Source organism: Rousettus aegyptiacus, unplaced genomic scaffold, assembly GCF_014176215.1.
Source record: "Rousettus aegyptiacus isolate mRouAeg1 unplaced genomic scaffold, mRouAeg1.p scaffold_m13_p_3, whole genome shotgun sequence".
Taxonomy (NCBI): domain Eukaryota; kingdom Metazoa; phylum Chordata; class Mammalia; order Chiroptera; family Pteropodidae; genus Rousettus; species Rousettus aegyptiacus.
In genome coordinates this window covers 146266656-146283526 of record NW_023416306.1, presented here as the reverse complement: position 1 = coordinate 146283526, position 16871 = coordinate 146266656, and the positions used below count along the sequence as shown (strand labels likewise).

General features: G+C 40.3%; 1 protein-coding gene across 1 annotated transcript in view; it reads right to left on the bottom strand.

Annotated features, from left to right (window-relative positions):
* The window catches only part of FUT8 (fucosyltransferase 8), a 265395-nt gene that overhangs the window by 236135 nt on the left and 12389 nt on the right, over nt 1-16871 (bottom strand). Inside the window, exon 2 of the mRNA XM_036217863.1 lies at nt 3178-3253. The gene's annotated coding sequence lies outside the window, so the exon portion shown is untranslated. The remainder of the gene's footprint in view (nt 1-3177; nt 3254-16871) is intronic.

The window sequence follows — 16871 nt, the reverse complement described above, 5'->3', positions numbered from 1 at the left end:
CAATGGCTTCAGAAGAAAATCCAAAGTCCTTACCATGTCCTGCAGGGTACTCTGTGACTGACCCATTTCACCTCTCTAACCTTATATGTACCCAGTCCTCTTGGTCACTGCCCTCCAGCAAAACTCGCCTACTTGTCTTCTGAGAACACACCAAGCACACTCCTTCCTCGAGCCTTTGTACTTGCTATCCAGTTTTCTTGGAAAACCCTTCTAGATATTCAGATGACTTGCTCTTTCCCTTTCTTCAAGTTTTGACTTAAACACCCCCTTATCCAAAAACTCTTGCCTGACCTCTTATCTTAAAAAAAAAAAAAAATCCCCTTACTCTGCTTTATTTTTTTTCAAAGCACTTGTATTTATTCTTTACACTCTCTCTTGTCTCGTTAGAACCTAAGATCCAAGAAACTAGGGGTTTCATCTGTTTTGTTCACTGGTTAAGCCTCAGTGCTTACAATAAAACACAGCATGTAATAGGTGCTCGATATGTTTCTTGAATAATTATATACTCTTATAATCTTTGTTATTTCTTTGGTTCATTTGGCAAGGTCTCAAGCTATTATCTTTGCATGTGCACATATCAACAGCAACATAGGCTTCTTAAGGGCCTGAACTGAGCCTTAAAGTACAATACTTAGCATAAAGAGGGCACTCAGAAGTTTATGTTGTTGACAGATTTGGAAGGAAGATACATTAGGACAATAGCAGCTGTTATCATTTTACCTAATCTGTAGTTAGCAGGACCCTGAAAAGTACAGGACAGGACAGCTCATTCAGGAGAGGATGTGAGATTTGGAATTCTGCCCTACAAGAATGTCCAAATTAAGTCCTTGATGAAGAGGAGGCAGCATCTCTCTGATATTGAAAGGAGAATATAGGGGCACCTTTCACACCCCTCAATTTCAACCGGAACCAGTCTTTCCAAGTTTGTTTACAACCTAGCAATTCTTTGCAACTAAATAGGGCCTCTCACTTCATTAATTAGTGGCAAAGGTCTCTACTTAACAGATGCTAAACAGAAGCAGAGAAAGTTGACAGTGGTTTAAGGTCACAAGGAGTCATCACTCAAATTTAGGTCCCATCAGGTCCCATCTCCCAAGCCCCAGTGCATGCCAACCTCTCCAGTACACTTTGAAGGTCCCAAGAAAAACATCTGAGCCCCAGGAGACCAAGTCCTGTTAGCCCATGTTCTTGCTTCTGCACACAGTTCATTCACGCTAATTCTAGCAGCAAGGCCATTTACCAGACTCCAGGGAATCAAGCCACTTTCAAATGTCGATAGCAGTACACTTGCCAGAGGAGAAAAGGACAAATGAGGAGACTGAAGACAGTGCTTTAAACAGGAGAAGAAAAAGATATCATTGGATATACACTAAGCCAAAAAAGCAAATGCCAGGAATAACTGTGAGCACTGTTTGAAGCCAAGATCTGTGCAGAAAGGACCCAGGTGGAGGAGGAGGCAGGAGCTGAGGTGGTCTGAGGACACAGAGCAAATGACCCAGGGGGCGGGGCAGGAGTAGAGGGACATATTTTAAGTAACCTTAAAAGACTCGTTTTAGCACAACTCAGGAAATGAAAAGCAGATGGGTTGGTTTGGAACTTGTTTACGCATTATTGGCCTCAGTGAAGCTTCCAGGGCAGAGTAAGGACTGCAGAGAAGGGATATTTTAGGCAAATATTGACAGGGTCTCCATTCTGAGAGTAGGGCCTCTCTTAACAGGATTATCTGCTCCTTGAAAAGCAGGCATTTAGGCAGAAGGACCCTCATTCTACCAGTCTAGGGCAGGTCTGGCTAGAATAAATACTAAGTTAATATGTATTATTGATCTCCTTGTACTTAAAGTAAGAGTTAATACAACTTCTCTCTTGCTTTCATGTCATACCCTACTCAGCAGAGAAGCAAAAACATAAGCCTAGACATGGGGAGGACTGGAATGGTTCTGAGGTTTGTAGAAGGCTTGTTAAAATACAGATTTCTGGGTACCACCAAAGAGTTCCTACTTGGTAGAGCTGGGGTGGGACCCAATGGCCACACACTTGGAATCACCTAGAGATTAAAATATACTGATGACTGGGCCCTAATCCCAAAGATTCTAAAATAGTAAGGGACCTTGACTTGGGCATTGTTTAAAGCTCTCTAGATATTTCTAAAACGCATCGAGATTGAAAACCATTGATCTACTTCTCTTTTACCTGCCATCATCATTATATCCCCCAGTTTAATTTCAATTTACTTTAATAATGTGGCCTCCAGGTGGTTAGGAACGCAGGAGACCATAGGATCCAAATTAGGCATCAACCTAGATTTGGGGAAAAGCGCTAAAAAAATATTGCTTTCTGAGACATAGATTATTAAAAATCATGCCCTATTTAATGACTGAGGAAACCAAGGCACTGGAGGAGAAGTAATTTTCCCCAAATCACACAGTTAACAAGTGGCAAAGCTGGCTCTTAAATTTTGGTGTGCATCTCAATTACCTGCAGAGGCTGTTTAAATTACAGACAACCAGACCCCATCACAGACCAATTGGATGAGGATCTCCTGAGGTGGGTCTTTATCAAAATTATTTTTAACAAACCCCCTGGAGAGTCAGTTGTTCACCAAGGTAATGAGACCATTGTTAAAGTTTAAAATGAAGGCTTTAGAATTAGATTATCCTAGATTCAATTCTTTCTCTACCACATATAACTCGAATCTTTGAAAAGTTACCTAGCCTCTCTCTGAGCTTCCATTTCTTTATCTGGAAATGAGAATACAGTACTTGATAGTTATAGAGATTGTTTTTGAGGATTACATGGGTCTAAGGCACTCGGTACAGTGACAGGTCTATTGCTAGTACTGCAGAACGACATTCTGAGACATTAACCAGGTCTTTCCTGATACCATCAACACCATACACATTACTGCCTTTTCCTACTCTGAAGTCCAAGGCATGCTCTGCCCCAGGGAAAACTGGGGTTACTACAGTTGAAACATCAAGCAAAAGCAAGGCAGTTGCTTAGCTTTTTAGATTCAAATGAGATTACTAAACACTAAACCTACACTTGAGAGAAAAATATTTCTAAGCATTCAGAAAAAAATTTGAGCCTAACCAGTAGGCAAATAAGACCAGCCCAAAAAAACTTTTTCCCCTTTCTCCAGCTAAAATAACCAGCCCTCAGACAATACAGTAGGGTTACCTGGACTGTAGGTGTAGGATATGTGGTTTCTAAGAGAAGTCCCAGGTCCATGTCATCTTCCTTGAAGGTGAATGCCCTTGAAAGAAAGGAAACTGGTTGGAGGTAGAACACCAGATAAGCTTTAAGAAAACAGAATGAGGCAGCCTAGGTGTACTTCCTATCTAGGGAGGCCAGCTAACCCCATAGAGATATGAGGTCAACAGAGAAGAGGTGGTTGTACAGATGATTGGGGAAGAGAACTCAATGATAGCTTTGTTTCCTGTGGCCCCCAAAGGGGTGTGGGAGAGTAGCTGGACCCTCCTTATACCCTGAGAAGGGCTCAGCCAACAACCCAAAGGAATCATGCCACACAGGAAAAAACGTGAATGACAGCATGAGCTGAGCAAACTAGATGGGCATGCGGCCACCTTAGAGGATAACTCTGGACACCAGTGGGGAAGGATCCCTATGATCAAAGACAAGATGGAGCAGTTATCCATCTCAGGAGCTACCAACTCAGGCACATGGCGTTATATGGGTCCCCCATCTCTCACTCCCTTATCACTGATATCCATCCAAAGGAGAGCAAGGGAGAGCATGTGAGTGTGAATTAATCTCCTTGGTAATTACTAGATTAATTTTTCTGTATCACACGGAATGGGAGTCCAAGATAAAAAATTATGTTCTGTTTTAGAAAATTAAAGATACAGATGTACACATCTGAAACTATCTTGTAAAATTAATATCTCCTAGTTAAAACTATTAAGTTTCCTAAAAGCTGTCAAGACATTTTGTACAACTCCCTAAAAAGTAGCACCACAGTTAATATAAAATAGATTTCATCAGCGGATATCTTGGAAATGGCAGTGTCTGTGAGGAAGAATATGTTTTTGGTGACATAAAATTTTGAAAAATAAATACTGAAAAAGGAGAGTTGGAGCCCAGCATTATTGCAGCACTGTCTAAGGGAGAGAGACATTCCATCTGACTGGATCGTTATTCCAGGTTCTGGGTGGTGTCCTTGCAGTCAAACACCCAGGGTTCCCGTGTTCTACTTGGGCCTAAACATATAGCCCATGAGCCTACCTAACTTGCTTTACTACAATTTGACATGCACCAATGACAAATCAGTTTTCTAAACCCCTGAAAGAGAGCGGTACAGATAGTAGGCACAAGGGCTCTGATATGTGGGAAGGTGAGCCTTACCCTGTATATCCACACATTGGCATTGTGATTTATAAATAGGTTGCTGGTCAGTTAATTAATGGAAGCTTCCTAGATAGGGCTGCCAAAATTAGCAAATAAAAATACAAATATTGCACGAGACATACTTATACTAAAAATTTACTCATTGTTCATCTAAAATTCAAAGTTAATGGGGTGTACTCTATTTTTTTCTGTCAATCCTACTAAAGCCTTCCCACTGCCAGGTGGACTGATAAAATGGAAGTCCTGCACGTGCAAGGCTTCTGGCCAATCCTGGCTCCAAGACCACCTTGACCAACATAATGCTGGCCATGGAGGGCTCACCTAAGTAATCAGCCCAGGATTATCAGCCAAGGTTAAGGTTAGAGTCTCTTTCTCTCTCTCTTTCATAATCTTTATTCACTTGAAACTTTCTTTTTATTTATACATAAAGTAAATAAACTCCCTTATTAAGTTTCCAAGGCCCTCATTACCTATTAATTCCAAGACCAAATTTACAACATGAACAATAAATGCATAAGACTTGAAAAATATTTCTTGGTGGCATCCACAGAGGTAATTAACATTATCAACAACATCTATTATGTTGTATGATTAGTTGCTTCCCTACAGTAGCTAGTTAAATATGAATTTTTATTAACTTTCAACAAAGAAGTTTTCTGTTCCTTAATCTGAGTCTTATCTTTTCTCTGATTTTTGCCTCAGTCACAACCCTAGTCTTTACCATCCATTACATGCTGGGATTCTCCAGCCTTCAGATCACCTTACAGAAAATTCAGTTGATGGATCTCTGTAGGGTCACTTCCTTTGTGACCAGGGAAAATTGAAGTAGGAGAAGTGCCGCAGAAGAAGCAGAGAAACAGATTCGGTTTCTGATTCAGTGAGGAAGAAAAGATCGTGCTCTTTCTCCGAGCCAGCTCTCCTTCACAGCAGGAACATCACAGGATGTTACACTTGACTGTGGCTTTCCTTCGTCATCTTCTAAAGAGACTTCTACCCACAGAGAGACAATACTGATTCTTTACCCCCAGACCAGTTGGGGCTAAAAAGTTCACGCTACTTGACTCAAGCCATCATCAAGCTCCTTTATTACCGACATAAAGTACAATTTTTGCTAAGGAATTTAAGAGTCTCTCTGCTGAAGTGTGATTGAGGTCATTCCTCTAGAATTCTGATTTTAATTCATTGCTGCCATTTTTGAAGTATTTTAGGGGAACATCTGAGATAAATGAGTCATCTCAGTCCTTATATCTCTTCTATTTCCCATTATTTTCTAACTTAAGCATTTCAGGGCTAAGGATTAATATATCCTCCCAATGCTGGCAATAGGCAAGCCATTCTGTAAAATACATTGGGAAATTAATGGACTTCTATTTGGGGAGAAATAAACAAAATTAGATAATATATATGCCTGTTTATCTATAGACCCACAGTATTGGGAGCTAAAAAATGGTTGAATGGTTCCAAGCCAGGCCTCTGATTAGGTTAAAACAAACAAACAAACAAAAACAAGAGAAAACAACAAAAAAAAACCAGCCAACCACCGATCACCAATTTGTTTTTTCTCAAGCTGTCAGCTGGAAGCAGCAAGGAACAAAATGTTAACTTGAACCCAAAAGAGATTTGGAGTTTCTCGAGGGGTGTTTTACAGAGCTAAGATGATAATACATTTGCTCTCCCCACCCCTACCCCGTGCTCTCAACCTATCTGCGCTGAGGATGTGCCTTGATTCTGGACTCCCAGGGGAAGCTGGGAAAAACCCTGCTGCCATCACGAGTGGGTGAAACAGATGTGGCTAAGAAACCTCCTCAGATCAATCACCTGGGTGGTTTGGGAATCGCCAGAGACAAGGCACAGCAAGGCTTTAAATGCTCCTTCCTCAGTGAGTGTTTGACAGCAGGCAGGACCAACTGCGTTATCCACCTCAGTGTTTGCTCCGCCTGTCCCCTCTCCCCTCCCCCGCCCCACCCCGCCCTCCCTGTCCAAAGTGCAAACACTTCCCCAGCAAATCCTTCTCCCACAAGAACATCATGAGAAGCCTCCTATCACCTCCTGTATAAACATTGTTCTCATACTACATATATTTTGATAACTAACATTAGTATATCGTCCTGCGGTTTGTAAAGCACTCACATGATCATATTTGATCTGCTTGCACACAAGCCTTATGAAATGTGTGACTATCATGAGCTATCAGGAAATAGTGGAGGTATTGAAGGTCTCCAGAACTTATCTCAGTCAGGGAAACCCATCAGTATGATCTTACTAAGGCTATCGGTTTATTTGATAACTGAAAAAAAGCAAATCACAGGATAGTTTGTAAAATATGAACCCATTTGTGCAAAAGAAATATGGGCATGGCTCTATATGTTAAAGGTAGATAGCGTTATTTGTATATCTACGCCCACAAATATAGAGATATATGTATATGTACATATATTCTAATGTTTATATACATATACACAATTTATAACGAACATTACTTAATGTTATATGTTTTGTATATATTTATATTTATATTACATGTAATTAAAACATTATAACGAGGTACATTTAAGAAAAAAGCTTATTGTGATCATTTCACAGTGTATATAAATATCAAATCATTATGTTGTACACCTGAAACTAATATAATGTTATATGTCAAAATATATGTAAAAATAGATAGATATGTAGATAGGTAGGTAGATAATAAATAGATAGATAGATAGATAGATAGATAGATAGATAGATAATAGACAGACAGACAATCTGGGGGGGAAATAAAGAAAAAAGAAGGAAGAGAAGTGGTTAAGGGAAGAGAGGTGGTTATTATTTTGTTAAAAGTATGGTTTGTGCTGTATTTAGAAGACAGGCCTTAGAAGGAAGAAGGACTCAATAGGAAGGCAAGGACCCCAGTCCAGCAGTTTTCCTCCCATGGCCTGTCCAAATCCTGCACTGCCGAGGGCTAGCCCAATGGTTGTATTGGTGAAGAAGGACATCTTCGGTTCCTGAGAACAACTCAAATTCATCCATGGGTGGTCCAGTCCACGTCTGAGTCAGAAGAACAAAAGGATAAGACTGTACATACCCTCTCTCTGACCAACCAATCATACAGCCCTGGGCTGACTGGTGTCAGGGCTAAAATAGAAAATGATGGCAAGTCTTGTGCCATCTTTCAGGGAGACAATCAGGGGGTATGGGAAGAGTTGGGAATCTAAATGAGGCACTTCTGGTTTTGAACCTCAGCATTGTTACTTACTGACTTGTATCCCTGGGCATGATCTTCAGCTCTCTGTGCTTCGACTTCCCTCTCTGTTAAATGGGACCAATAATATCTATATCACAGGATTATTTCATATAATCCTGTGACATTCCATAGAAATGATGTACATGCTATTCTATTTGATAGGAATATCCCCTCCCATGAACACCCCACATCTGCCAAGCCAACTTTTTCTTCAAGGTTAGCTTTCTCAAAAGGCCTTTAGATGCCTCTCCTCTGTGCCCCAATAAAACCATGTGACATAAGTATCATAGCACCTATCACATAGCATTAGAGTTATTGGTTTCTAGAAAGAGACTGCCTTTCTGCTCTAACAAAGGACTCAATACTAGTAGCATCATTGATTCAGGTGAAACTCAAGAAAGGGGCAGATGCCATTCTCCCTGGATTCTGCAAAGAGGCAGGATCAGGTTGGGGTGCAGCTGGAGGCACCACAGGGTAGAGTTCCTAAAAAGAAATCCCTTGTTGCTTTTCCTTTTTGTAGATCATCTCGAGAGGGGCTTTGTTGGGGTGGGGTGATGAATATTTTGGAGTTCAGATACTAAGCTGTATGAACTTAGGGGCCCACTGCTTAGGGAAATACTTGAAATGTCCAGCAGAGGCCTTGAGGTCTCCTAATCCCCTAAGAAGTTGAGGTTGAGTACAGCAGCCCCTTCTGTTGGAGAAAGAGGGAGCTGGCATATTGCCGGGAAACTACAGAGAAACCTCCTGGAACCAATCATTGGTCAAACCTACTTGTCACACCACACTTTCTACACACATCCCTCAAACCTAGCAAAGTGCACAAAAAGGTATTCAATAATAACTGGAGCTACCGCTTAATTGAGTGCCTACTACATGCAAGTAACTTGACCTATTCATTTATTTCATTACTTGTTCTCACAATGACTATGCATGACAGGTATTATTAGCTACATTTTATAGATGAGGAAATCGAAGCTAGAGAAGGCTAAGTGACTTGGCTAGGATCATAAGCTAGCGAAAGGTGGAGTTGGAATCTGAACCCATATCTCTATAATTCCAAAATTAATACTCGTTTCCCACAGCTAGGTAGCCTCTCTCAGTATGAATCCCCTGCCCCTTCTCCCTGTCTTTGTTTCTGTCTCTGTCCCTCTGTCTCCACTTATCTCTCTTGTCTATGGGTACTCATCACTTCTTTTACTGAAGTCCATGCCTCAAGTGCCCTCTTACTGAATATACTCCTTCGATGAGGTCTCCTTCCTCTTCTGTACTATCATAAGCTGGCCTGGAGTTTTTTGCTCTTTTTTTTTTTTTTTTACCTACAGCCAGTCTAGTCTGCTCTCCATCTTTCAAATCTAGTATGTACTTGAAAATCAGTGGTTGTCTGCTGTCCGTAAAAGCACTAGGAAACTGAAAGGTAAGTTAGGAGCAGGGACAACAAGAAGGCTAAGAGATAGGAAGCAAACCCATTCTTTGTCAGGCCCCTATAGTACAGACTGATCCGGCATCAGCCAAATCTGGGCCCTGAAGCAGGCAAGGCCTCTGGCCTTTTCACTCAGCAAGAAGCCTAGGGAACATGATGACTCTGTCAGAGGAAGCTGCTATATTCCCCAGGGACTGTTAAACCCTAATAGTCATCATCTTCCTCCCCCTCCTTCTCATCAAAAGCATTTATTAAGTAGCTTAATTATTAAACAAAGCAGGTGGAAGGGAAAGGTGGGAAATTGGAGGGTTGAATTGAGCTTTTTAGAAAGCCAGAAAAATGACTCACTCTGTGTAACACTTCATTTGGAGAACAAAGCGGATATTCCCTATCTAGCCAGGTACATTGTTAAACCTGTAGGGGAGAGATAGCGAAGCAGGTCATTTTTTTTCTCTCTCAGTCACAAATAACTACGAGCTTACCGCTGAACTGGCAAGCTTCTAGAATAAATCCATAGGATTTATTCTCCCAACAAGGGCGAGAGAACTGACAGAATCACAAGAAAGAGAAATATATAATATTTGTTCAAGTCAGTGTTTAGAATATTCTAAGTGGAAGGACATTTTATTAGCAAATTAACTAAACAATAAGTTCCTTGAGGTATGAAATTGTGTTCTTTTTCTTTTTGAATTCTAGGATGGAGTCCAGTGCCTGGTACATAGTAGATGATCGATAAATGTTTATTAGAATAAAAGTAAAGGCAGGAGCTGAGTCTTGTACAACTTTATATCCTCCTCAGTGCACTAACTGAACGAATGATGGTGGCATTAATGAATGAGAAATGCAGAGGATTAGATTTGCCTTCGAAGAAAAGCATACGCCTTTGCAAGCAGTGGGACCGTGTCCCCAATTATTTCAGAAGTCCATGTCGACTTCCTAATATCATCTTACTTTTATCCTCTTAGAAGACAGAGCTGTTACTAAACTAAATCTGGCTGCTAAAAAGAGACAGTTCTGCTGGCTTTGCTTCATCATTATGAAGAGTCAAACAGTCCTGAACTTTTAGAGCCATCAAGGCGTTTTTTCTGTTCCTATTCGGGCACAGGTCAGGCTCCTGGTATTCTCACGGGAGCTGGTCTAACTTGCCTCCAGCCTTTTGAGTCCCCTCCCTTCTGCTCTCTCCTGTCCCCCTAGTTCTTCGTCTCTCACTTCTGCTGAATTTTGACTCACTTTGTTCAATAGCTCCAGCTTCTGCCAATCCAGTAAATCTCATCTCTCTTCATTTAGCACATTTACAGAGAAAGGACATCAGAATCATACAAATAGCCAAGAAAGGACATAGAGTGTGTGTGGAAAACTGAGGCAGGAGCAGGAAGAGGCAAGAGCTTTCCCTGATGGGCATCCTGAGCAGAGGGATGGTGAGGCATATTAGGTTTTCTTTCCCATACGCAAACACAGACAAGTGCCAGTGACTGAAGAGGCTTCATTAGAGAGGCAATATTATATTAGTTCCCCTAACAAATACGTAAAACCTCCCCATTTCACAGCAGAGAGAGAAAAACTCAGAGAGGTTAGGAGACCATCCCCTTCAGGTTGAGCTAGGTACTCCTCCTCTAGATTCCCCTCAGGGGACCCCTAACTTAGCATTTATCACAGTGCGATATAGTTATTTACTTACACATCTTTTTCTACTCAATTTTTTGTGTGTTCCTTGAAGGTACAAATTGTATCTTTCATCTCTGTAATTCTCAAGGATAAAAACCTTAGTAAATGTTTGCTGAATGAATGACTTGTCCACAGTTCCTCAGCTAACATGTGGTCAAAATGGGACCAGAACCAAGTCCCCTGTCCCATCAAATCCTATATTATGGTTGTCCTACAGGAACACTTTCTGAAAGAGAGTGGGCTGCAAACCTATAAAGAAGCTAATCAAGCATTTGGCAGGTTTATGAACTATTTTGAGAGTTTTTTTAACTTTCATTTTTCTTCTTGATATTGTTGGGAAATCTAGGCAGTTACTCAGAGCTGAGCCGGGGTTCATCTATAATCCCTGTTCCTGAAACAGCTGAATTCATCACCTCTTCAGAGGGAGAAATTTTGCCAACGAAAGTGAAGGTTGCAAATCTGTCCAGATGGCTTTCAAGCTCCCTCTCCTACCTTGCTGCCAGATGTGAACGAACACTTTGGAAGTAATTTGGACATGACTGAGAGGAAATGTCAAAGGCTTCGATCCATGTTTCTTAAAACATTGGAGGATTTTATGATCTTGAACATCCTGAACAACTAGGCTGGAAATCTCGTGAGAAAAGGTTGGTTTCTTCTCTCGTCACACATGTTGATAATGGAGGGTCTGTTCTGGTCATCCACAAGCAAGATGCCAGTACCTGACTTTAAGGAAACAAAGATGGCCTCTGAGAAGAAAGAGGTACCCAGGCCTGCATTCCTGTTGAGGGTAGAAGGGATTTCCTGGTTCTACAGGAAAAACCAAAACAGAAAGGCAACAGACACACAGGGTCCTGTGGACTATATTTGCAGTGGTCAAGAGTCCAGGCTCTGGGGCTAGATATGCCTAGGTTCCAGCCCTAGTTACACTATCTAATTATCTTGCCCTGGGCAAGTTACGTAATATCCCTGTGCTTAAATAGAAAAGTTGCGAAAATCGATGAGTTAATCCATGAGGATTTGCTATTCTCCCTTCGCCATTCCAGTTGCATTCTCCATCCCTTTCTTCACCCCTGTTCTGTGCCTGAGAGACTGACCTCTAAAACTGTATTACTCAGTGTCCTTTGCCCTCTGACTTCTGGTAGGATTCAGCCAAAGGGGGATACTGGGAAGAAAACTGGGTGTTTAGAGGAATAAGATCCCAGAGAACTTATTCCCCTGGCTTTCACCATGCTGGGTCACCATTTCAACAGAGGCTGCATACCTCTACCATAATCCCCAGCTCCTGTCAGGTAGCTCTCTCCTGTAGCTAAGCTCTCTAAGGGTTCATTAACCCTGCTTTCTTTCCTTGCCTCTTCACACCTAGAAATGCTAGTGGCCTCAGCATCCTTTGCTGGGCCCCCTAACCCTATGCACACTTCTGTATATACAGTCCCTTTGTAAGATTCTCTCCATTTTACCACTTGGGTGTCCCACTTATTTCCTTTCAGGACCATGACTAATGAGCCTGACATATATCAAATGTTCAATTGAATGTTTCACATTTCTCCTCTTTCCCCTTCCTCCTCCTATACCTTCGTTATCTTGATCATCCTCTTCTATTATCATGTCATTATAAAGCAGAAAATCTGGAGGGAGATGCTATTAGTTTTTTACTGTTGTGTAACAAGTTACTTCAAACTCAGCAACTTAAAATAACACATAGTTTTTTTATAGTTTCTGTGGATTAGGGGGCAGGACAAGGCTTAGCTGGGTTCTCTGCTACAGTCAAACCAGGCTGACAACTGGTGTTGGCTGGGGCTGCAGTCTCATCAGAAGCTTGACCAGGGAAAGCTCCACTTCTAAGCTCCCTCAGGTTGTTGGTAGAATTTATCTCTTTGTAGCCATAGGACTGAGGTCCCTGTTTTCTTGCTAACTACTGTCAGCTCCTAGAGGCTGCCTGCAGTTCCTTGCCACGGGGACCTTTCTGTTAGCCCTCACATCACATGGCAGCTTACTTCTTCAAAGCCAGCATGGAGAGTTTCTCTGACTTCAAGGAGGACCCAGGACCCCTTTAAAGGGCTTTCACCTGATTAAATAAGGCCCACCAGGATAACCACCCTTTTTATTAACTCAAGATCAACTGACTTGGGACCTTAATTACATTGCAAACCCTACCACTCTGCCATAAAATGTAACTAAATCAAGGAAATACCATCCTTCCACAGGTTCTACCTATGGTTTAGCAGAGGAGATTACACAAAAGTGTGGACATGTGAAAATCGAAAATGATAAAGGTCTTAGGGTCTGTCTACCACAGAGATCCCCTTTTTAACTGGACTAACTCTAGAAACCCCTTAAAAACATAAATATTTAGCTTTGGAAGATTTGGGAATGGCATAGATATTTCAAGAAAAAAATAATTAATTTTTTGCTCATGAGAGGTGACTCTTAAATCAGTAAGTTTAGTGCCTTAGTTGGCAAAGTATTTTCTGACCACGTTACCAGTGTCTAATATGGAGCCTGCCACACAGATAGAATTTGATAAAAATTTGTTGAGTGACTGAATTAATAAATGTATCGTTTGGTCCTATCTACATACTCTTTTTCAGTTTCTTCACCTTTTTCTTATTTCCTCATGAATGAGTTTCCTCTTTTTTTTCCCTTGACTCTTTAAAAAGTACTCAACTGGCCTATTGTAAAATGAACAAAAAACAAATACATAAAATAAAAAATTAAAATCCATCCTTTTCCTCCACTCTACTCTCTTTAGAGGTAGCCAATGAGGACATGTGATATGTGTTTTTATTATAAAAGTGGGAGCATACAATGTATATTTGTTCCTTGGTTTGCCTCATTTTTTAAATGGCTTCTCGTATGTGTTAGCATGTGTAGCAGACACTGTCAATGCTTTACTCAGATCCCCTCCGAAACGCTATCATTTCCACATATAATAGCCTGGCTTTCAAGAACCAGAACCTCCATCTTGGTTGGATAGCTCCCTCCATCCACTAAAAACAATTTGCCCATGGATGGTTGGTTGGGAATGCTTGGGAATTAAAGTCTCTCTTGGAGACAGGCTTTCACAATAACTAAAAGTTATAGGAGTGTAAATACCTCAGCTTCCTGGCTCTTTGGCTAGGATAATTCTGAGGCATGTGCTTTGCACTGTTCAGAGTTTCCCTGAAAGATTAAACTCTAGTTGCTCACCATGGAAGTTGGCTTAAAACCATACCCTTTATTGGCTGTCTGCCCTTCCCTGCATCACTCCCCCATTTCCCTACTTACACTTTCCAAACATCTTGCACTTAATTCTTTGTCACAAGCTGTGCTTCCAGAAGAACATAAACTAAGATTGCATTGATGTGCTCTAGTTTATTTAATAATTTTCTTATTAATGGGAATTTTAGTTGTTTCTGACTGCAATAAAATCTTTATCAATGTGACTTAAGCACATGCACATATTCCTAAATTATAATTGCTAGGTAAAAGGGAATCACACATCTAGTATTTAAGAGATACTGCCAAACTGGCCCCCCAAATGGCTTTCTTAATGGTATCCTTACCAACAGTTTGCCGAAGTATACTTTACCCCACCTCTTGCCAGCACTGGATATCACACGTATTTTAATGTTTTCCCTGATCAGTTAGACAGAAATAGATGTATCACATTTTCATTTGCATTTCTTGGATTAATTAGGATAAACACTGTAGCATTTCGGGTAGTTATCAGTTGATGGGAAGAGAACACACAAAAAACACACACACTAATGTAGAAAAAAATTAATGTCTGGATTTAATTAGCCAATGATGTAAAATACTGTCCGCAATAGAGCAAAGGTGGATGTCTCAGTGCAGCTTTCCCTGGTCCGCAGGCCTCAGGGTGGGGCACGTCATGCCTACAAGGGGGAGTCAGGTCAGATGCGGAAAAATTCAAGTCTTATTATGCCTTAAGCTTACTATACCCAGAGGTTTTGTCATCTTTATACACATAAGCCATATCTCTAAAGGAAGTTTTATCAAATTTGGGTTCTCCTGATTCTTGAAATAAACAACAAGGCTGTGTCTCCCTGAACAATAGCTCTGACTACACCTTTCCAGCTTTCTGGGAGCCCATTTCCCTGAAGACCTTCCCTTAATACTCTTGTATGAATGGTTCTGAAACAGAGTGTTCTGAAAAGTACAATTAAAATCTACTTCCCTAAAATCATCTGGTCATATACTCAATGATGATTTGTATTTCTGATGTGATTGGCCAGCTCATGCCTTTTGTCTATTTTTCTACTAAATTATTTGTATTTTTTGTGTTTGTTTGTTGAAATTTCTCATGTATTGTGAATATTAACCCTCTGTTACATATCTTGCAAACATTTCTTTTAAATCTATTGCTTTTTGTTTGCCTTTGTTTACAATGGTTTTTAACTTTTATTCAATCATATCTGTAGATCTTATTATCACTTACGATTTTGGGTTCTGTGTCTTGTTTAGGAAGTTCATTCATCCCTACCCAACAATCATAAAAATATTGTCCTATCTTTTCTTCCAGCATTTTTATCATTTGGGATTTTTAAATTACATTTAAATCTTTAATCCATCCAGAATTTATTTTTTGTGGATAATATGAAGAAAAAGCATACCCTAGAGGATGTTATCATTTTTGCTGCTACTATAAGTGAGATATTTTTCCCACTGTATTTTCTGAGTCGCTATTGCTAGTAGAATACATACTTATTTTGAAGTTTCAATTTCATCATCTCCCAGTGTCTCATCTCAATAGGACTACATCTTTGTGTTGAAGGAAGATCTCAGACCGGTCAGCATGCAGCTATAAAGTTATCTTTCTTGGCCTTTGTTTCCTCATCTGGTTAAATAGGAAACTTGGACCAAATGCTCTTTGCAGTCCCTTCCTGCATTAATAATGCTAAGGTTTTAAATAACTTCTTTCTGGCTAAAGAGTAGTTTAATTTCAAAAGGGAGAAAACTGAATCCAGTAGCTCTCAGTTGCTAAAGGGCATTGAGCCACTTTACATTTGAAAATGAAAGCCAAGGGAGGTGAAATTAGCATCCCTTGCTCTTGGATTCAATACCTTGACTATTTTTAGCTATATCTAGCACCTTTGGGAATAGGACACCTGCAATAGAGCTAAGAGCAGACTTGCTGTGAAATACCACACTTCTTTTCAAAGAAAGGACAAGGGGATGCAGCAGCAGTCTCCTGCTTTTAGGAAACTCTTTTTTGAATGAACTGGCATTATAGAGTTTGCCAAGCCTGACCTGGAGGCCGTGTATCCATGAACAAGAGATTCAGCAATATCGAGCCCATCTACCCAATGCTGTCTCCCAAGTGGTTTTAACTATAAATTCATGGAGAAGTTTGATGTCTAGCTACCCAAGAGGAGCACAAGTATTCACTAAGTGCCCGATATAACCCACAATTCCTACCAAACTTCTGGAGCCTTGATTTGAATATTGCTATTACATAGTTTAAAATATCAGTGTAGTTAATATGATATACATGTCATCAACACCAAAGGAGCAATTAATTAACATTTAGTGTCCCTTAAAAGAGACATACTCCAGGGATGAATAGCTGCTGAAATAATAATCAGAACTCTGGGCAAAAAAGACTCTAATAAGAGAGGGGTACCACAATAACTTCAACTATCTTTATCTGTATTAACACCAGAGGTCTTGTTAATTAGCACAGTAAATGTTAGATATAGGTGTTCACTGGTAAAATGAGTTATGTTCAAGGTAGGTGCACTGGCTAGAAATATTGTGTAGGCACTTGTGCCTTTGCCCAAGCAGTTCACTAGTAGATGCCTTTCAAGATGGCCCAAACCAAAGATTCAGTCTGGTCCAGTCTAAGCCACCTACGAGTAATTCTAATACCTGATCCCAACTAGGAGATTGGTTTAATCCAACCAGGTTCTGATGCCAGATGTAATAGTCACTGTAATTTTTAAACAGTGATGAGCATAAAAAATATTTTAAGATAACAGTAAAGTGATATCAAGAAAGCTAAGACTTCTATTGGTGACAAAGCCATAGGTTCTGTTAATACTACTGCAGTTTATTACCCACATCATTATCGAAGGAAATGATCAATTTTATTTGAAAGTTAGTAAAAATGAAATTTTTTTTATTCAAGTACATAGAGTTTCTGAATTCTATTCACTGACTTCTTGGGGGGCCCTTAACAGGGTAAGAACTCTTGTG